Source organism: Rhineura floridana, chromosome 9 (assembly GCF_030035675.1).
Source record: "Rhineura floridana isolate rRhiFlo1 chromosome 9, rRhiFlo1.hap2, whole genome shotgun sequence".
NCBI lineage: Eukaryota > Metazoa > Chordata > Lepidosauria > Squamata > Rhineuridae > Rhineura > Rhineura floridana.
This window is the reverse complement of record NC_084488.1, coordinates 23,904,758-23,927,694: the sequence shown is the minus strand read 5'-3', so window position 1 is coordinate 23,927,694 and position 22,937 is coordinate 23,904,758. Positions and strand designations below refer to the sequence as shown.

The following is a 22,937-nucleotide window of genomic DNA, read 5'->3' as shown; positions in this document are numbered from 1 at the left end:
ATTACCAATGCCAGGATGTCTGTTTTATCGACTACTCTCCTGCTCCCCCCCCCCCCAGGCATCATGAAAGACCCAGTCCTGGGCTCAGAAAGAAAATAAATATCTGGCCCTCTTCAAAGTACTCATAAGCCTCTTGTTTTAATTAAAATAATAATTATATATTCTTGCTCTTATCACTAATGGGAGTTAATTATCTTGCATATGCTGCTGTTGCTTCTATGGCTGTAACGGAGTGAGGTTAAAGATAAGTGAAATGCAAATAGGAAAACCAACACAAAAGGCACTAACACTTTCCTAAATGTAATACCATACCAACCACAACAAGATTCCTATGAGTAAGGCAGAAAACTCAGCATCCCACAACCAGTCAGGATTCCTAACCAAAAACCAAAAATATGATAAATGAAGAAATATTTATATAAGCATGACTATCAAATATATTTATTATTTACACAAACTGTAAAGATATTTATAGTGCAATCCTAGGTTTATTTATTCAGAAGCAAGTCCCAGTGTATTCAGTGGGACTTACTCAAACAGGGACAGAACTGCAACTTCAAGTGATAAGCAACTTCATTCACACAATCCAAAATTCCGAATCATGCCACTTTACGCTGTTTTGCAACTGTTTATACTTGTTTTTATGGTTATTGGATTTTAAATGGCTTTATTTTTTGTTGTGAGCTGCCTTGGTTTCCAACCCTACCTCACAGGGTTGTTGGAAACACTCCATACACGCACGCACACACACAGCAGATGTATAAATACATACAGCCCATATAATAGTTTATTGTCAAACCAGTTGGTCATTGCAGAAAAATCAGTATTAGTTTTTAAAAAATCAGTAGTAGTTTCCTACAGAATAAAACTGTAATACCTAAGTAAGCCCTGCCTACTTGCTTTAAAATAGGACTGGAGGGGGGACAGAAAGAGTTAGAACACAAACACAATTCTTTTTTACATTCACTCCAAAGTCCCATTGATTTTCAGAACATTCATAACCATGTCTACTCAAAAGTAAGTCCTATTGAATTCAATGGGATTTACTCTGGGCATATGGGATTAGCATTGCTTTTACAAAAGCAAGTATTGGGAAGGTTTTCAAAACACTGCCCAGGATCTGACTCCTGCACACAAGAGGAAAAAAACCTGAAATGTATATACTTACCCAATTTATGAGATTTTCAGATAAACGGGGGGGGAGAACCACCATTTTCTGGCATTGCAATGAGGTTTTCTAGACACTACCTTAGGTCAATCAAACTGAAACACAACCCTGGCTTCACTGATTGGCTGCAATCCTGAACGGGCGGGGTTAAAGCTATGAAGTGCTATACAGTACTGTTTAAAGAGAGATTTAACAGTCAGGGGGCGGCTGACGTTTTTATGTATATCTCAAGAACCGGACCACCTAGAAACTTTTTTTTTTAATAAAAGCTGAGAATCCAGGCCACCTAAGGGGCTAAATGGGCGCCAGGTGGCATGCAAAGAATCTGGGTAAAACCCGGCTAACCGGGCAATATGGCAAGCCTATTTATAATACATTGGTGTTTTTCCCCTTTTTGATGATATGAATGCATTGGCACATTTTAACTAGAAAAAAATGTTAGGCAACGTTCACTCTATGGGTCAATGCTCATTTTTATAAAAAAGATGGCTCTATTCTATGAAGTCTCAAGTTGTTGGGAAGTTAACTCATGCTTGAATAAGTTTATTTTACCCTTTGTGTTTGCTGTGTTCTGTGACATGCAGGATGTCAGCTGACAGATATTTTACTGCATTTATATCTTGCCTTTCTTGCAAGGAGCTCACATAGTTCCACTCAGTAGTATAGCGGCAAATTCAGAAGTGCAGGGTCCCTTCATAATAGTCACATTACACCCTCTTCTAAGATTATAGAATAATCTGGCCAGGTTTGAATACTGCTTTCTGCTTCTCTGTCACCATTTGACAATACTTTCTCATCGTCTGAGATATTGCTTGAATTACTGAATTCATTATCTATACATTTATCTCCTGGATTATTTACCTGGATTCTATCCACACTACCTGGCGCCCACTTAGCCCTTTAGGTGGCCCGGATTCCCTTTTCTTTCTTTCTTTCTTTCTTTCTTTCTTTCTTTCTTTCTTTCTTTCTTTCTTTCTTTCTTTCTTTCTTTCTTTCTTTCTTTCTTTCTTTCTTTCTTTCTTAAAAACAAGTCTCTAGCCCTTGTGGAACCAGAGATATAAGGCAAAATGTGGAGGCAGTATTCTGCCCATTTTGTGAGAAATCAGCCTACTCCTGCCTTCCATTATTCTTAGCCAATGAGGGACACCATAGCTGTCCTGGGGAAATCAAGAATCTGTAGATAAGGTGATTGACTGCACTGGTAATATTTGAATCTTGATTTCTATCTGCATTACAATGTGTAGTGGTGTGTTCATTTCATATTTCCTAATTGTTGCTAAAGGCAACTTCTCAGGCACAATATTGCTTTTAATTGATGCTTTGCTGCCTTTTTGTTTTATGCTGGTTTTTCATACTGCTGCATTGACTTTTTTATGTTTGTTTCTATTTTGTATTTTTATTATGTTTTTTACGTTGATTGTGCATTTTTGTTTTTATTATGTTTGTAAGCTGTCCTGAGCTCTGTTTGTAAGCTGCCCTGAGCTCTGTGGAAGGGCAGGATATAAATCCTCTTAACAAATAAATATTCCATAATGTTGGAAACTAGAGTCTAGGCATTTAAGGCTGCAAATGTAATTTTTTTTAAAAAAAATTCCTCACATCCTCCCCCCATTTTTGGTGGTAATTATTAGGTACAAAAACAAAACAACTGGACAATTCAACCTTTTATATGCTTAATGTGCATAATTAACAAATTGGCCTGCCCGGATTTGTGGAACAGGAACGGCAACCCTAGCTGCAGATGTGGCCAGGGCTCTCCTACTCTGTTCAACCATGACTGCTCAGCTGACCAGGGAACAGATGAGAATGGTGAAAAGAGGGCTGGGATGCAGACAATATTTATCTGAGCCTCTTCGCACTTCTTGCTGTTCTGCTGATCAGCGGGAGGATATGTTGTGAAACATGCAAGGTTAGACAGTGGGTCAGTGGGACACAGACTACACACTTCTGAACAAAAGATAGAAAAAAGCATGTTTCTTGGAGACTATGCACACTGACTGGAGAACAAGTGTGTATTCACACTGGGACTCCTTCGGGTGCAGTTCCATTACTTTTTTGCAGGTGGCTCCCTGCCAGCCCCCTCCTTGAGTTCCTCTGTCTCTACAGCAGCCTGTCCCAACCAGTGTGCCTCCAGATGTTGTTAGACCACAACTCCCATCTTTCCTGACCATTGGCAATGCTGGCTGAGGCTGATGGGAGTTGTGGTCCAACAACATCTGGAGGCACACTGGTTGAGAAAGGCTGCTCTACAGCAATCAAGTCGTGCAATTCCCAAGTGCTGAATGCATGTGTTTAAAAGCGATGTCCTTTCCTAATTGCATTGGGAGAGACAATCCAGTGAGGTGAGCAGTCACTACAGCCAATAAGCAATCAGCATGGATCCCCCTTGCACATTGATTGGCTCCCACTATTTGTTGTTGTGGGGAAGAAAAAGTTGGGAGGACTTGAGAGTTAGAAGTTGTAGAAAGGAGGGTGGACAGCCAAGGCCAGGTACTGTACTTACTTTCTTATGATCACCGCAAGCTCAGGCTGCCAGCCAGCAGCAAGTGATTGGGGCTTGCTTTTAAAAAAAGTTGGGAAGAGAAGTATGGAGCAATGGATGGGTCCCTGCATGCTGAAGATGCTGTTGTCTACCAGCGAGTGCTTCCTTTCCTTTGCCCCAGGGAGGGGTTTTCTGAAGGGGGAGGGGGTTGTTCACATAGAATACGTGTGTGTGTGTGAGAGAGAAAGCGAGAGAGAGAGAGAGCGCTTTTGTTCCATGGGAGCTTCCTCCGAAGTAAATGTAGCTTGGATTGAAGCCTTACAGCCCTTTCCTATGCATGCTTACTCAGAAGTAAGTCCCAAGCATTCAGTGGGGCTTACTACCAGGTAAACGTGAATCTCAACAAAAACTATAGGAAGATCAACAGAAAACTCTGGCAATGCAAATGAAATCCCATGCGACTGATCAGAGCTTGGAAAAGTTATTTTTTTGAACTACAACTCCCATCAGCCCAATCCAGTGGCCCATGCTGGCTGGGGCTGATGGGAGTTGTAGTTTAAAAAAGTAACTTTTCCAAGCTCTGCGACTGATTGTGTGTGTGTGTGTGTGTGAGTGAGTGTGAGTGAGTGAGTGAGTGAGAGAGAGCTCCACTCTAAAGCGGTAACTAGAAACCATCTCGGATTGGTACCTTACTCTTTTGGAGCAGAGAGAGAGAAAGTGTATTGCTAACACTCTCTCATTTAAAAAGAAAAAGCAAAACAAGGGGGATGTGTGGTTTTGTTCCAGCCCAAAGCCAGGAGTTAGGGAGGGCAAGAGAGAGAGAAATTAGTTGGGGGAGGGGAAGTGTTTGTGTGTGTGGATCCATATAGCTGAGTGTCTGGATGTTTCTGTTGGGGAGGTGGGGTTATGTTATTGTAGGTCTTTCACCTGCTGATCTTCTGCTGGTAATGCTACATTCAGTGCACAATCTGGCACTGTGTTTCAGATGGAGGGGGTTGAAAGTGATTTAAGATTTATAGTAATTCTGTTCAGATGCTCATGCTAGGATAAATTCAAGATTTAAATAGCTAAAAATCAAGCACTGATTCATTTGTTCTGGTTATTTATTAACACTTTATAATAAGTACTGCATTTTTTTTCTTTTTCATTTTTGAGCAAAAAGGATTTGAAACCCCCACTCAACCATTGAAGCTAATTTGGTGCCCTTGGGCCCAAGCTACCTCACATGCTTGTTGTGAAGTTATAGAAGGAGGTGTAAAATGGCTGCAAAGGGGGACTTAGTGCTTGGGGGCGGTGCAAAAGCCGGAACAGAACAGAACAGGCCGGAACGGCCCTTAATAAAAGAAATTAATGCCAAAAACACTGGGATGTGTTAGAGACACTTGAGAACAACATTTAGGAACAAAAACCATTCTCATAGGATTTTATTAACCCTTTAACAACCAAAATGCCCTCCGGAATGGAATGAAACAGCCCGGAACGGCAACTTCCCAGTGAGCCAGACCTCTGAAATTCGCCAGTCCCACATGACTACATGGGATGCATGCAATAAGACACAAAACTTCCACGCAAACCACGTTCCAATACCCATTCTGGGCTATAATACGCTTTTACATAAAACAACCCGGAACGGCGACTTCCCAATCAGCAAGACCCAACAAATTCACCAGTCCAACATGACTCAATGGGATTCATGCAAAAAGGCACAAAACATCCATGCAAACCACATTTCGATACCTGTTCCGGGCTATAATACTCTTTTACGTAAAACAGCCTGGAACGGCGACTTCCCAATCAGCCAGACCCACCAAATTCACCAGTCCCACATGACTACATGGGATGCATGCAATAAGACACAAAACTTCCACAAAAACCACGTTCCAATACCTGTTCCGGGCTATAATACACTTTTACGTAAAACAGCCCGGAACGGCGACTTCCCAATCATATTGTATTGTTTAATACGGTCATAGACCAAACAGCATTGATGTAAATACAACAACAAAAATACATAGACATCATCTATCATTAAAAAGGTTTTAAAAGACCAAATATGTCTAATAAAATTACAGTTAACATTTCAGCAAAGTAAAAATTTATGATCTAAGAAGGAGCAGATGTTTTGTTAGAGTAGTTTTAAGAGGGCTGAGAGCTTGAAAGAGTTACAGTCTGTATTAAAAAGGAATGGAATACAACTTAAATAAGTTAGAGGGATAGTAACAGCTTTCTGGAACGGATGGGGGCTGTGCAAAAGTTGGCTACCTTAGCTGTTAAAGAGGAAATACGATCAGATAAAAGGAGATCAACCTGAGAGGCTTCATCTCTAGTAGAGAAGCTTTGTAAGATTGGAATAATTAAGACTGCTCGAAGACTGTAATAAAAAGGGCAGTAAAGTAGGACGTGACTGACCGATTCCACTGCGTCAGTGTCAGAAGGACACAATCATTCGGCATACTTGATTTTTTAAAATCTACCCTCTAGAAGCGCTGATGGTAAACTATTAAATTTTGCTAGAGTGAACGCCAACCTAAGTTTGGGGATAGTCAGGCTAAACAGATAGTGGGCCGGAGCGAAGAGTCTTGTATTGAATCTAAGGTCAGAGTAGGCTGTTGCTCTAGTTAAATGGGTTTGTAATTCCATATCATAGACTCGTTGGGAAATGAGAGTCTTTGCTTTGGCGAAGCCCAGAGTTAGAATCATGGGAAAAGAAAATCCTAGGGATAGTAATTTAGTAGTTAAAGACTTTTTCCATTTTGAGCAAAAAACATTACTTAATGTTAGAGGGGCCAGTCCCTCAGGGGCAAACAGCAATTTTAGCCACAGACAAAATTTGAGCAGTCATATGCGGGGCTCCATTGTAATGAGCCCGGCTTCTAAACGTACAATAGCGTTAGGAATGCAAGATGGAATACCGAAAATCGATCTCAGAAATTTTGTCTGGATCGTTTCGAGGGGCACATAGTTGTTATAATTAGCAATTTGGGCACCATAAGGTAGTTGACTACTCACTTTAGCCACAAAGATCTGAATAGCAGAGGGGATACACTGGCCACCTTTGTTATAATAAAAGGAGAGGAGCTCCTTAACAGTTCTTTGTGCATTGGCAATAACATTTCTTATTTGGGGGCGCCAAGAACCTGAAGAGTGGAATATCATCCCAAGATATTTAAAGGATGAAACCTGCTCTATAAAATGGTCACCAATCCGCCAGCGATGCTTTAGTCTTCTTCTCAAAAAAACCACGACTTTTGATTTGTCGTAGTTAATTTCAAGAAGCTCATGTTTACAATAGATGGCAAGGGCACCCAGTAGGCGTCTAAACCCGGCTAGAGTCAGCGAAAGAAGGAGAACATCATCAGTGTATAGGAGAATGGATAGAGGTCTCTCAGACAAACTGGAGTAATGAGTTCCTATTGGTGATAGAGTTTTGACCAGGGAGTTGATGTATAGATTGAACAACATGGGTGCCAAGACACATCCCTGTTTGACGCCATTAAAGGTTGGAATGGACTTGGATAAATAACCTGCTCTATTGCATCTAACATGAAGATAGGTGGATTCATACAAACAACGTATTAGAGCAAGTAGGCATCTGTCGATATTAGTGGACTCTAATTTTTGCCAAAGTTTGTGTCTAGGTATTAGATCAAAAGCTGATTTAAAATCAATACATGCTGAGTAGCGGGCTCCTCCAGGGGGCGTGGTATATTTTTTTATCAGGTGGTTTAAGACAAGGGCTTGGTCCAATGTAGACCGGTCAACTTTAAAGCCCGCCTGTTCTTGTACTAGAATATTTTCGTATTCCAAACAAGTTTGGAGTTTATCACTTAGGTGGCTGGCATAGATCTTACTGATAATATTTAACAAGCTAATTGGTCTATAATTAGCCAGATCGGATCTAGTGCCTTTTTTAAAGATGGGGATAATTATTGCCAGTCCCCAATTGTCTGGAATAACCATGTCGGAGTCAATACGTGTGAATAGGGATGCCAAAACCAGTCAGCATTGGTTTTAAAGACCTCAGATGGAATATGAGACAACCTTTCAGCTTGGAGACTTCTATGTGTCACCTTTAATTTTCCAGTGTGCTTACTTTGAGGAGAACCCAGCAATCCCTTTGGCCATACTGATCCATGATAAGCGCACAACAAATGTGCATGAGCGGTTTTTATTATTTATAGGAAAACGTGTGCTCAAGATCAATAATGATTCCACTGTGATAGTCACAGACAGAGAAGCAGCCATTGTGCATGCTATTGAGAAAGCTATTCCAGGCTGTGCACATGTCCTTTGCTGGAACCATATTATAAAAGATGTAGAATTCTGGGTCTCTGCACATGAAGGAGGGAAAGGAGATCGGAAAGTTTACACCAACAATATTCTTCAGCTTCTGGATAGTGAGAGTGAAGAGGAGTTTCTGAAATTGCTGCACAAATTGAAAGTAAAGTGGAGTGCAGGCTTCCTCAACTATTTTGATCAGAAGCTGAGAAAAGTTGTTATGACAAACTGTGGAAGATGGCTCTTGGAAAAAAGAGGGATCTATAAGGGAACCAGTGGCATTACCATAAATGTGTCTGAAAGCATGAATGCAGTGTTCAAGAGGCTATGCAATGAGAAGGAACTGAACATGGATGAAATGGTTTTGGTTTTTTATTTCCTTCAGACATATTATCTAAAAGAAATTTTAAGAGGATTGTGTGGAATTGGAAATTACCACCTCTTAGCAGAACATAGTAGCAGAAAATTAAATCCTGATACTACAGTTTCCAGTAGACTGTGTTCCTGTAGATGACATTGTGCATTTCATAAAGCAGGGAAAGATGGACACAGACCATGTGCCTGAACTTCAAAGAAAAGATCGTAAATCAAAGACTATGGAAGGTCTAGCAGATTTAATTGTAAAGCAAAACCGCATATTCTTACAAGCACAGGCTGTTTCCTTATCAGAGGATTACGTGAGAAGGAATGTGTGGTGAAATTATTTCTAAAAGAAACATATTCTTGCAACAGTTCCAGGACATACTACCATACTATGGCAGCACAGATGTCTGTAGGAAAAAGTCTTCATCGGACAAAGGTGATGTATTTTCTGAAGAAATTGAGGATGAGTGGACGAAAAGGAAAATCTGGAAGAAAGAAACCTAGACAAAAAGATGTTAACCATATTGGCTGCATCAGATTCCTTTCTGATGCACGGTTATACTACAACTGATGCCTCCCAACAGAGAAATGAGAAAAATGAAAATCAAGCTGCTAGCAAGGAAAGGCAATTATCATCCTTTGCCTTTGATCTTGAGCAGGAAGCCCCCTATTTTTCAAGTACCCCTCAAAAGCCTACTCAAGGAAAGCTGATGGGGAAAAAAAGAACATGTTCCATGGGAATCTATAACATGCTATTCACGCATGAGAAATTCAACCATACAAAGGGTCTACATCAATGCAGATGACACGAAGTCTCTTCTGAATCAAAGCTGTCTAGTTGACACTGTAATTGAGGGATTCCTAATTACTAGAACAAATCTAGAGACTGTGACAAGTACAGATGTTGACGTGTGTGTCTTCAGCCCATTTATTATGCGGTCCATGGAATTACAGGGATACACAACAAGTGTTCATAACTTTGGCACAAACTTGGATGTTGTGATGAAGGACATCTGGCTCATCCCCACCAATGTATACAGTTCTCATTGGGTACTAATGATTGTGTTCTTCAAGTGGAAAATTATTCTGTATCTTGATTCCAAACATGGCATCTCCACCAAGTACACCAACATGCTGCAAACATTTATAGAGATGCAGTCAGCTTCAGCAATGAATTGGTCAGAGTGGATCATTCATGCACCTCTTGACATACCAGTTCAAAAGGACTCTTCCAACTGTGGGGTATTTGCATGTCTGTTTGCACATGTGTTGTGCAGTGGCTCTCCAATTCCCTTCCCAGTAGACATGGTCCCTGTACGGCAGTGGATTGCTACGGAACTGCTCAGCAAGAATGCATTACTTCCACAACCAAGTGCAACTCAGAGACAGCAGCAGAGAACAAAGAAACAAATAAATCAGAAAGTCATGAACAATTTCAACACGCCTGTCTCAAGAAATGTGTCTAAAGGATCATTGTCTACAATTGCATTCTTATCTTCAGCAGTACAACAGTATTATAATTCATCTTGGTCATTGTGTTTAATGGGTAATCTGTGCAAGAAACCCAAGGAGGACACAATGATTCTCTGCCAGGAAGTCTGTCAGGACTGGTACCATCTGTCCTGCCTTGAGATAAATCAAGCTCCTCGTGGCATATTCAAATGTCCAAAGTGTTGTGACAAATGAAGAATCCATGCCACAGGCAAAAATGTTTTACTCTATAACATGATCTTGTCTAATGTTATATGATTATTTTCAGTGTTGATAAATACTGTTCTATACTTGAAATTAACTTGCACGCCTACCTGCACAAAAGAGTACATTTGTGTTCTATTTATTTTGCAAGATGTTGACAAAAATATTGGTTCAGTTGCTGCTATTTATATTATGTTACATTTATATCCTAATGTTGTTTTAGAATATATATATATTTACACATATTTGTATACATTGTTTTAGTTCTTGCTATGTGTGTCTATTTTTTACTGGATTCATATTTTTCCAAAGAATATAGATAATGGTGCTATATGTTAAAATATCTTTAGAAGAATGAAAAATCATTACAGTATTTCAGAACTACTCTTTATAGTTATATTTATTTATTTGTGTCATTGTAGCCGTACATAGAACAGGTGTGCTAAACCTTTTCTGGGTGGAGGAATGGATGCTTGCCCCACCACTTTGTAGGCCAGATAATGTGAGAGGGACTGACCTCAACCCTGACATCTGATTGCTTTGTTTTGTGATTTTATTGATATACACTGGTACAGTGGTGTAGCATTTTCGGCAAAGGAGTTGGTACTATTATTGTTGTTGTTGTTGTTGTTGTTATTCTCCAATTTAAATAGTAGATGCAGGGACTAAAGCCCCCATGTCAGGACCGCACTAGGGATCAGCTGCCCTGCACCTTCAATTTAGTGTTGCAAAGCTCATCATGCAATTATTTATTGCATGATTGGTATCTCATCTAGTTTGGCCCTCAGACTGGCAGTGGCTGTCCAAGGTCCCATTCTCCAGCCTTCTTGCCTGAGAGCCTTTTGACTGGAAAGTTCTTCTGCCTCCACCTCATGCGCTCTGCCCAATGAGTGGGAGTCCCTCCCACAGGTTCCAGACTTTACTAACCTTGATTTTGAAAGTAGTTGTGTCAGAAACTCATTTCTCAGAAAGCTAACTGGTAAGATTTGGCCCAGAACTTGAATACAAGGCAGAGGTGGAGTCTGAGCCCAAGCACACAAGAGCACTTCTTTTAACCCAGTTTTTTTCCTGTGATAGTACATCTATTTCACAGAAGGCAAACTCTATTTCTCTCCCCCTTCTGCCAGTCGACATGCCCTTCCAATCTCTCTTTCTCTCCCTCTTCCCAATTCACCAGCCATTCACAACGTGGTAGCAGCACCAATAGTACTGCTTAGTGGACCTACAAACAGCAAGAAAGGGTATTGCTGATCGCCCCAGAGGTTCCTGGGTCATCCTGTGTTATCTCCCATTTCCCAACAAAAGGAGAGGCAGCAACATGTGTGGTTGGTGAATTTGGTAGGTCTGGCTCATTGGGAAGTCGCCGTTCCGGGCTGTTTTACGTAAAAGCATATTATAGCCCGGAACGGGTATCAGAACATGGTTTGCGAGGAAGTTTTGTGACTTTTTGCATGAATCTCATGTAGTCATGTGGGACTGGTGAATTTGTTGGGTCTGGCTCGCTGGGAAGTCGCCGTTCCAGGCTGTTTTATGTAAAAGTATATTATAGCCCAGAATGGGTATCGGAACGTGGTTTGCATTGAAGTTTTGTGACTTTTTGCATGAATCCCATCAAGTCATGTTGGCCGGGTGAATTTGGTGTGGCACCTGAAGCAGGGCTTCAGTTGATGACCATGATATACTGGGGTGGGTCTCATATGACCAAAGGCATTCCCTTAAGTATTATAATCTTTATAAGTGCAAGCCTTTAACTGGAAGCCTCAAAGTATCAGCACTTGAAGCACAACAGGTGTTTAATTCAGTCACAGGTCTGATCATGTTATTGGAGTAGTGTGGGTAGGAGCTCCCTTTGCATGGTCTGAACCCAGGCTTCTTAAAGTTGTGGCTGTACCGATGATGAAACTATGTCATTCAGGTGAAATAATGAGGTTCCTTCCACATGATTGGGCAACAATCAAATATGCACTCCTCATACCTGCATTCAGAAGTGCTGCAGTCCTGGGTTGGCTGTGTAATGTACTTTTTTTAAAAAAGCATTTAGTTTTGAAAATTTCAACTTTGGGTTTTTTTTAAAAAAGGGATAAAGAGAGGGGAAATTGTTATGCATTCTTACAGCACCCCAAAAGGAAATACACAGTATCTAAGAATACGATTTCTTATTTTGTACAGGAAGCTCTCCCTACAGTTTGAGAAAATGTGGATTGTTTTGAAGCACACCATAAGTCTCTAAAACAAACAATAAATGCAGAAGATGAAATAAGCATTGAATGTAATAAATCATTACTTAATAATATCTGGCATTTGGACGGCAGATTGTGGCTCCTGCTTAGATTTCCTTGAAGGCACTGGCAAGACTTCCATTAGTTTTAATGGATTAAGAATGCACCCAATTATTGTGTGATCTAAGATGAAATGAACCAACTTTTATTTTTCCATAGGGACAATATGCTAGGTGCAGCTCTCACTTTCACCAGAATTGATGGTTGATTTAACTGGAAGACATCAAAAATCATAAAGTGGTGCAAAAGCAAATGCTGAGGATTACAGGATTGAGAAGTTTATGAGCTGGTTACCAAAAGTAAGTTTTAAAGACTCAGCTCTTTGATCTTTGCAAACAGTAAAACTTTAATTAAATCAAAGTTGAACAAGTCTTGTTAACATTCAAGGGAATTCCTGTGGTTTCTATAAAGCACTGAGTGTTAATTTAGGCAGGCTTCATCATGGCTACAGCAATTTTTGAACACATGAACAAAGTTTTTCAAATAAGCCTAGTTCTGATAGCAATATGTTATGGACTCTGATGCTCTGCTCCTATCACTTCCTATGCTAAGGTGCCATAGCTCTGTGGTTGAGCATGTGGCTCCCCCCAGCCCTGTCCCTCGCAATAGGAGACTGTTCACACAAGATGGCAGCCATTATGTGTTTGTCTTAGGAGCAAACAGATACACTGATGTCGAAGTAGGATTGCCAGGTCAGAAGCTTCCCAAACCCTGAGATTTTGGTGTTGGGCCCTAGTGATGTCACAGAGCAGGCCCTAGTGATGCCATTAAGCATGATACACTAAGCATCAACCACAGTTGCTTGGAGCATACAGTTCAAAGAAAAACATGTCTTCAAGAGGTTACAACATGATTGACTGCAATAACATCCTAGGTCAGAATTTACATCCGTACTAGGGTTGCCAGGTCAGAAACATCCCAAACCTTGAGATTTCATGGGTGGACCCTAGTGATGTCACAGGGCATGCTATGTTAATGGTAGCATCAACTACAGTTGCAAGAGAATACCACTCAAACAAAAAAAAATCTCTGATTAGAAATTAAGATAGAAATCTTAGCTAAATGAAGGTGTTCCCAGGTTCAGCTGACATGATGGGATCATTTCTTCTCATCTGTAGGAAACCTGGGTAGGGAACATTGCTTCTGGCAAGAAAGGTTTTAAGTGCCCTCAGGTCAAGCTAGTCACCAGAAGGCCATTGTAGGAAAAAGGGAGCCAAGTGTTGTGGAGATGTTAGATGGGAGCACTCAGGAGTAAAGATGGATGCCCCTGAAGGCTGTAATTCTAAACACACTTACTAAGGGACTAAGCCCAATAGAACTCAACAGGACTTACTTCTGAGTAGATATGGTTTGGATTGTGTTGTTGGTAAAGCTTGACTCCCTGCCTGCCATGCCCTGCCTGCCATGCCCTGCCTGCCTTTTAACATGGCTGCTCCAAACCTCTTTACAGAGGTTTACAACCTCTTTGACTCTTCACTGTAGAGAGAGATTTGGGAAATGAGTAAGAGTTAAGAAGATCCTCTACCCTTTCCTGCCTATCCCATGGGCTGCTATAAACTCAGTTTGACAGCCAACCCAATTCCAGTGAGTAATAATTGACAGAAAGAAAACACGCGTGGTTTGGTTGATTTTCATAGGCAGTAGCTTGGGAACAACAGCAATTGCAGCCACACTTCCCAGTATGTGAATTCTCTTTTACCACTAGTGGGCAAGAAACAAACCATCATGCAACCAGTAGGGTGTATCGTCAGTGGGTTTAAGTTGAGCTGAGCACATGGAACCACTGTTGTTGCTTCTATGGATGTAAGGGAGTGAGGATAAAGTTAAATGAAATGCAAATAGAAAAAGAAAAACAAAAGACAGTGATGATTTCCTAAATGCAACACCATACCAACTGCAACAAGATTCTTATGAGTAAGGCAGAAAACAACCAGTCTGTATTCTTAGTCAAAAACTAAAAGTAAAAGAATTCTGGCAGCCAGTTAGCCAAGGTCATAGAAAGCCCCAAGAAGCATAACCTGACCCAGGGGCTGCAGTTAATGCAGAATGCTGTGGCATGATTGCTGACATGAGTGAGACTCTTATCAGCACATAATACTTCTGCTCTAAAGTCTACACTGGTTGCTGATTTTCTCCAGGTCATGTTCAAGGTGTGCTTATGGGTTCCACATAGTACTTGTTCTGCTCTTCTAAGAAATTCATCTGTTAGTGTGGCGGCACCTATGCTTTGGAATTCCCTCCCTATTGACATTAGGCAGATGCCTTCCTTGTACTCTTTTTGGCACCTGCTAAAAATATTTTTGTTTAGGCTGTTCAGCTATTATGTTTTTTATCTGTTTTTAACTAATTGTTGGTTTTATTATTTTGAATGTTTTTAAATACCTGTTAACTGTTTTTGCCAATAATTCTATTTTAATTTCTTCTGTAAACCACTTTCAGGGTTTTTTTTTTTTTACAATAAAGCAGTATATAAATGTTGTAAATAAAATACATAAATAAGTTTTGGAGTCACTGTGGCCCTTGGGTCTCTTTCCACTTTGCCATTGGCTTTCCAGGATTCCAGGCAATAGTCTTTTCCAGAAATTGAATTTTGGACCTTTGCATGCAAACCATATGCCCTAGCACTGAGCTACAGCCTTATTCCTGTTTAAAAAAGTATCTTTTAAAATTGTTCTTTTCAGTTCACTAATGAATGCACATCATACCTAGGGCAGATCCACACCATTCATTTAACGCACATTCCACACATATTTGAAGCACATGAATCACACCACAGAATCATGGGAATTGTAGTTTGTTAAGAGTGCTGGGAACTATAATTGTGAGGGGGAAACTACACTTCCCAGGATTCTTTGAGGAAAGTCAGGTGCTTTAAATGCAAGTTGGATGTGCTTTACATGTATTGTGTGGATCTTCTTAATAAACTTTGCCTGCATGTAAATTGTTTTAATTATTTTTTTTTAATGGAAATGAGCTATAAAGTTTACTGGGCAACCATGGGCTACTCACCATCTCTCTGAGTGATCTGCCCCCCAGAATGAAAACAGAGGGGAACCATGACCACCAAAGGAAGAAGGGCACATTTAAAATGTAAATAATAATGTACAACCATAGTGTGAAATCAGATACTTATTGGAACATATTATGAAGAAATATTTATATGACTATCAAAGATGTTTATTATTTACACCAACTGTAAAGTAATTTATAGTGCAACCCTATGCATGTTTACTCAGAAGCAAGTCCCAATATATTCATTGGGGCTTACTCAAACAGGGTGCACAGAACTGCAACCTCAAGTGATCAGGAATTTCACTCACCCAACCCAAAATTCAGAAGCATGCCATTTTAACCTGGTTTGCAACTGTTTTATACATGTTTATTTATGGTTATTGGGTTTTAAAGGGATTTATTCTTGTTGTGAGCTGCCTTTGTTTCTAATTGGCAACCCTACCTCACAGAGATGCTGGAAAGACTCCACACACCTACTAGAGATGTAAAAACACACACCCCATATAATAGTTTATTGTCAAAACCAGTTGGTCATTGCAGAACATTTTTAAAAAAAATTAAATCAGTATTAGTTACATAATAACAGCAATGATAACTAGGTAAGCCCTGCCTAATTCCTCTAAAAACAGAATTGAAGGGGGAGAGAAAGATTTACATCACAAACACAATCCTTTGCTATGTTCATTCAAAATTCCCATCAGTTTATAGCACAATCCTAACGATGTCTACTCAAAAGTGAGTCCTATTGGATTCAATCGGGTTTACTCTGGGTATGTGGGATTAGCATGGCAGCTTTACTCCCAGAAAAGCACGTATAGGCTTAAAGCTTCATATTCAAAAGGTTTTCAAAACACTGCCCTCTTCAAAAGCCCAGGAAAATTTAAACTTGTTTGAATCTTCATATTTAGAAAAGCATAACACATTGTAATGGCATTTACATCTCCTTGCACACATAGAGAAAGAGACCATTGCTACTGCTGAAACCTATAAATTTACTCCGTTTCAGAGATTTTCAGACAAGTGGGAAAAAAACATGTTTCTGGCCATGCAATGAGTCTTAGCTATTGCCTGGAGGTCAACAAATCCCTTGTCAATCACATGGTCCTGACTTCACTTATTGGCTACAAACCTGAAACAGCAAGGTTAGAGCAGCCAGCTACCAGCTCATTTAACTGAAGATGTGTGGGGGGGTTACATTTTGCTGTATATCACTTGAACCAGACCACCTAGGAACTTATTTTTTGTTAAATGAAAGGTGAGAGTCCAGAGATTGAGGGGACTCACCCAGAGATGTGGAGAGGACTGTGATGTTCCTGTATGTGAACGTAATGTAAATATGGTAAGTGCAGGTTTATTATAGGAAATATGGTAAGTGGAGTGCGTGAGAAGGGGAAGTACATGGGCTGTAGAATGCTGAATGATGATTGGCTGTGTGTTTGAATGGCTGAAGGTATAAATAAGAGGATGAGAGTTGAGTCATGGTGGGGGTTGGACAGGGTGGTTGTGGACAGGGAGGTTGATGTGGAGAGTAAGAGGTGGCTGTTGAGATATTGGATTGGGAGTTCTGAGGCAAATAGTAGCAATTAGGAACATAAGAGAAACATATGAAACCATATGCTTGTCAATGAAATCTATAAGTAATCTTGTTATTCTTAGTGTTATCAATAAATATTTTCTTGGTTTACTTAAAGCTGGGAGGGCACAGACCAGGGGGTAGGCAGAGTAACCAAGGCTGAAGGAGAAATAGTATCGAATGGTGGCAGCGGTGAAGGAAGAGATATTGTATCAACATCCAGTACCACAGAGCAACCCAGAGCTATGAGCTTCATAGGCAAGAGGCTTCAGAGGGGTTGGGAATTACCTATAGACACAGACACAAGGTATCAAAATAACCAGGAAGAGACTAAGGCACAGTCTAGAGGTTATATTGGATACACAGAGTGTTGGGTAGTGTGGCCTAGCAGGGGGATCTTTTGAGATCTGTGCTAGAGCGGAGAGAGGTAAAAATAAACACGACGATCCTGACTGCTGGTAGCCACGAGTGAGAGTGACACAGGTGGTGCCAGGGAAGGACGTCACAAGGACCCCAAAAATCCAGAGTCTCCGGATGAAAACTGCAAAGCTAGCAACCGTATATTCAAATGCTACTTCTGATGGACTTGGATGGTGAGTATGGGGGTCACAAGCTTTCCATAATGGGTACAGTACTTTTTAGAGTTACATCTTCCCCAGTTAATTCATGTGGGACTGCTGAAGTGATTCTGGGCAGGGCCCTCCCCGGCCTTCCAGGATACAAGCCAAGATGAACTGTTTAATCTCTTTACTGTCTGGTACACATCATATTTATATTTATGTAACCTTGTTAGTTATAAATAAGTCATGACAATTGTTTTGAGCTTAACTTCATTGTCTCAACAATATTTCACCCAGATGAGTGTTTTGTAATTGGCTTAGGTCTTTCTTCTTGATAAGAGTTCTAATAAATTGAAGCTTGAAATGAAGACGGCAAGCTATATTTGCTTTAAATCAGACGATGAAAAGATGCAAAAGTGATAAAGATACAAGGGCAGAGGCAGTGTGTATTCGAAGATAGTGGTTCCAAGCCTTTCTTCCCATGGACCACTTGAAAATTTCTGGAGGTCTCGCCAGACCACTTAATGCCCTTTCTGCTGGCTGTACCAATTGTAATGTGCTGTGCTAGATGCTGTACAATGTTTAACTGTATATTTACAGACATGCCATGGACCGCTTGAATGAAGCTCACAGACTACTGGTGGTCCAGTGGTTGGGATCCCCTGTTCTAAGGCTTCAGCAGTGGATGTAAATGTACAGGGAGAATCTCTGGGTTGCAAATCTGGTAACTCTAAAAATAAATGGTTAGTTTTGTTTCTTATTAACCTACACTAAACAGAAATTTCAGTTCTGAGTTAATATGACAAACTGTATGTATTGTATTTTCAGAAAAAATACCATTACTGTTTTTTTTTTAAAAAAGCCTTATTGCCTTCAGAAGTCCCTTTTCTCTCATATCTTTTAGAAAGGAAGGCCCATAGGTCAGTAACAGAGCACATGCATTGCATGTAGAAGGTCCCAGGTTCAATCCCTGGCAATTCTAGATAGAGCTGGGACGGTCTCCTGCCTGAAACTCTGGAGAGTCAGTGCCAGTCAGTGTTGACCCGGGGTAGGAAACCTGTGGCCCTCCAGATGTCTCTGGCTGTGCTGCATTGGGGCTGATCAGAGTTGAAGTCCAACAACATCTGGAGGGCCACAGATTCCCTAGCCCTGGTGTACATAGTACTGAGCTAGATGAAACAATGATATGATGTGGTAAAAGGCAGCTACCAACGTCCCTATGAAACTGAAGGCAGGGGCAATTAAAGCTGATGTAGACACAGGGCTGGCTCAAAAGGGTGGCCAGGTGGGGCCCTGGCTAAGGGCCCCACAGCCCAAAGGGGCCCCTGAAGCACCCCTTGTTGTGGTGGGGGAGCAGCACTCCCCTTCCATGGCAGGTTCCCTGCCACAGATCACAGGGAAGGAGCTGACCTCCCCCTCAGCCACCTGCCCACTGTCCCGAGGATCCCTTGTTATGGTGGGGGAGTAGTGCTCCCCTTCGTGGCAGGCTCCCACTTGCCAGCCCACCTGTGCCCGCTCTCCCCCCACCAGTCTGCCTGCTCACCCTGCCCCTGCCAGCTCGCTTGCCCAACCTCCCGCTCCTCCGCCTGCCCGGTAGGTAGGTAAGTAGGTGGGGCATGCATGCGTGTGCCAGGGCCCAGGGCAGGCTGGTCCCCAAGGGCCCCGGCATGCCTGGGGATGGACCTGTGTACTAAATGTAGACAAGCTTTGTCTGTGATACCTTTCATGCACATAGCTCTTGAAAGATGAATAGTCCATTAAAATTATGAATATGGGCAACCCTAGCATTTTCCTTTTTTAAAAAATATATAATTAAAATACACCTTGTACTTATAATTAAAATAAAGGAAATTCAGGCTCCTCAAAGTGATAAACTAGAGTTCACAGAAGTAACCATCATTCAAGGTAATGAAATATTTAAACTGCATTTTTAATCCTATCGAAACTGAAGGGAATTTAGTTACTGGTCTAAATGGAGTCATGACTTCCACCCTGGGGAGAAATCATCCTACTTTCATTTACCAGCAAAGTTCCTAATGAATTAAATGGCGTCAGGATTTGACCTTGAGACCAATTTGCTAGCTACCATCAAAGTGATAAATAATGCATGATTTCAACATGAACTAATTAGATTTAATTGAAATTAATTAAGAATCAAAGTGAACTGCTATCTTCATATGCAGGAGAGAAACCTCCCTTAGAATTTAAGAGCAAAATGTATATTTCATACGTTTTGTTGTTTGTATTCATGATCATGAACACAAGGCTTCACAATACTTTCGATCCCCCCCCCAGCACATCCATGAATCAGAAACTGGGCACAGAAGTAAAATGCAGACCCATATTTTAAATTTTCATTGCAACTCTGAATTTAGCGATATAATTTTTGAATGCTAATCTTGTACATTATCTATCTATCTGTATTTAAATCTTTGCATTCATTTTATTATATATAAAATATTGAAGTAATGTAGGCATTGTTTGATAATTTTATGGGTGGCTGATTGCTTGATGTATGATGCTTTGAAAAAGTACATCAATTTATTCAGTAGTGGCTTACTTCAATTAAATTTGTGATTGGAATGCACCATATTAATTAAATATATAAAGCAATTAATTTCTGATCAATTGAATACTTAATAATATGGATACCACTTAAATACATATTAATCTAATTTGGTTTACAGAATTCTCTGCAGCTGCAAGTTTGAATCCTCTTAAGTTATAAAAACAACTGAATGTGACTTGTTAATTTTTAAAACTGGTATTAGTTTCATATCTTCCTGTAATATTCTTTTTGAAGTGTCACTTCTAACTTCTTTTCATGATTTAATTTCATCCATTTCTTCCAGTTTATAAATTGTTATAAATTGCACATCAGTATAAACAAGTCATCCACTGACTTTCCATGTCCCATGTTAAATAAGCAACAGTTATGTTGTCACCGGCTTCTGAGTGTTGGTGGCTAAGAATGTGAACTCTGAACTAGTCAGAAATTCCTGGATCAAGTCTGTGGGAGATGATGGTCCTAAGCTTACAATAAAACCCAGACCATTTAGGGCTTGTTGATAGGTAATAACCAGCTTCTTCAACTGGACCCAGAAACAAATCAGAAGAATTTGTGGAAATGAAACAAAACATAATGTGTTTCTCATGGCTAACGTGAGCTACAAAACTGGAAGCCATGTTGTGCATCAGCTGCAGCTTCTTCAACAACAGCCCCAATTAGAGTTCATTGTAGTAGTCAATCTGTGAGGATTGCCAGAACATGGATAATGATTAGGTAGTGGCCTAATCTAGCCTATGAGATGCAATTGATAAAAACGGCACTTCTATTCAGGTTTACCATTTGATCATTCAGTAAGTAAAGCTGGGTCAAAGATACTCCCAAGCAGGGCCAGCTCCAGGCATGCGGGGGCCCTTGGGCATCAGCTTGCCCTGGCCCCCCGGTGGGTGGGTGGGTGGGTGGGTGTGCATGGGTGTGCCTACCTGTCTAGTCTTTACCATTGCCCTTAATGAAGATGGCGGCCGCGGTTTCCCTAAGGGGAATGAAGCCTCTGGCGCCATCTTTGTTGATGGCACACATGTGTGCTACGCGTGCACATCTCTGCTATCAACTAAGATGGCAGCAGTGGCTTCAGTACCTTAGGGAAGCTGTGGCCGCCATCTTCATTAACGGCAATGCTAAAAAGCCGACTGACAGGTAAGTGGGGTGCGTGGGGGGGTGCGGATTGCGGAAGGGGAGTGGAGGGCCCCTCAGGGGCTCCAGTAGCTCTGGGGCCCTCAGGCCAGTGCCCAACCTGGCCGTCCTTTAGAACCGGCCCTGCTCCCAAGAATATAAAAGAATATTAATATAAATCAAATTGCATTTGGTAGCTGCTAATAACAAATGCACTTAAATTTTAAAAAATTCTGAAAAAAGGCCAAGCTTCAGATCCACCAACTTTATTTTCCAAATAAAATAGGCTTTGTAAATTAGTTTGCTGGTTTCAAAACTGGAAAACATCTCTACTCAAGGAACTATGAATGATGACTTATCTATTCACTGTTTTTTTCTTTTTCTACCCACCCATTATGATTTGATTACTGTTTCTGTTTCGTAAAGGAGACCAAGACAAAACAGATTTTTTTTAAAAATGGAAGAATACTATGGGTCAGCCTTCTTCAACCAGGTATCCTCCAGAGGTTTGGGACTACCACTCCTGTTATCCCTGATCATGGACCATGCTGCCCATGGCTGATGGGAGTTGGAGTCCAGCAACATCTGGAGGGTCACACGTTCACCATCCCTGCTGTACACTATCACTAAGATTAATTTGGACCTACTTTGTCTCTCTGTTACTTGCAGGAACATTTTGCCCGGTTACATGATCCTGTCCAGTGCATATACCCAATATATGCTTTCATGACAAAAGCAAAAGCAAACAAACAAAACAACTAAGTGCACAGACATCTGCATCGTGGATTTCTCAGTTTGAGGGTTCAGTGGTAGAATGGAGACACATGATGAAATGGAAAAAAGGAAGGCTGTATTATAAGAGTGCTGCTATAGCATAATGACTGAGAGGCTGAGCTGCAGAGGATATCCCCAGTTTGAATATTGCCTCTGCCATGTACTCACTAGCTGACCTTAGGCAAGTCCCTCTCTCTCCTTGCCACAGTCCCCTGATCTGCAATATGGAGGGTAGTACTGACTTGCCGTAAGGACGTAAGAAGAGCCTTGCTGGATCAGACCAAAGGCCATCTAGTCAAGCATCTAGTTTCCAGACCATCCATTATTGCCATCTCTTTCCTCTAAGGTGTCCTCTTTTCTTTATGTCTGGAAACTGGTAAAATTTCAGTAAACTGGATCCTCAGGGGAGGATTTGCAGAGTTAGACATGTTTTTCATAAATAAATAAATGGGCAAGCCTGAAGCCATGACGAAATTATAATGGGGCAACTGAAGGAATTGTACTTGGCATCATGCCTGCCAGGAACTCTTTGGCATGTCTGCTGAGAGGCGACGTTAAGCGGGGTATGCCTGTATATAAAATATGAAAACTTTGCAAAGAGGCTTCAGTATGTTAAAAGTCCAGGTACTGATTAAGAATTGACTGTATAGTTAACTTACAGTACAACAGTATACATCTACTCAGATGTAAGTCTCTTTGTGTTTAATGGGGTTTACTTTCAGGTAAGTGGGCACAGTCTTGCAGCCTTGGCTTTCTTGTAAGGAAGGGGCAGAAGGGTTCATTGTGAGGGGTTCGGTATCAATGCAAACCAAACATAACTTAAATATAGGCAGCCCGTTATGTTTAAAATTATTTTATAAACGGGTATAAAATAAAATAATAATTTAACACAATTAAATTATTAATACAGTAAGAATTTTTCTATAACATTTAAAAATCCTGTTATCTCTGTGCTTTTGTTGTTGGACAGAACATTGGAAAGTAGGAGTTGATTATATTTTTTACTGAGCAGTTAGGAAAATTCTGTACGCTTTTACTTACTATTTTATCACTGTATGTGTTTGTTTACTGATT

The 22,937-nt window shown here is 40.7% G+C and overlaps 1 long non-coding RNA gene across 1 annotated transcript; it reads left to right on the top strand.

Annotated features, from left to right (window-relative positions):
* The first annotated feature begins 3,594 nt into the window (after positions 1-3,594).
* Positions 3,595-22,504, top strand: LOC133364175 (uncharacterized). The gene is made up of 4 exons (XR_009757857.1): positions 3,595-3,658; positions 12,425-12,564; positions 18,011-18,153; positions 21,759-22,504. It is a non-coding gene; the product is annotated as an uncharacterized LOC133364175 (long non-coding RNA).
* Positions 22,505-22,937: the final 433 nt, after the last annotated feature.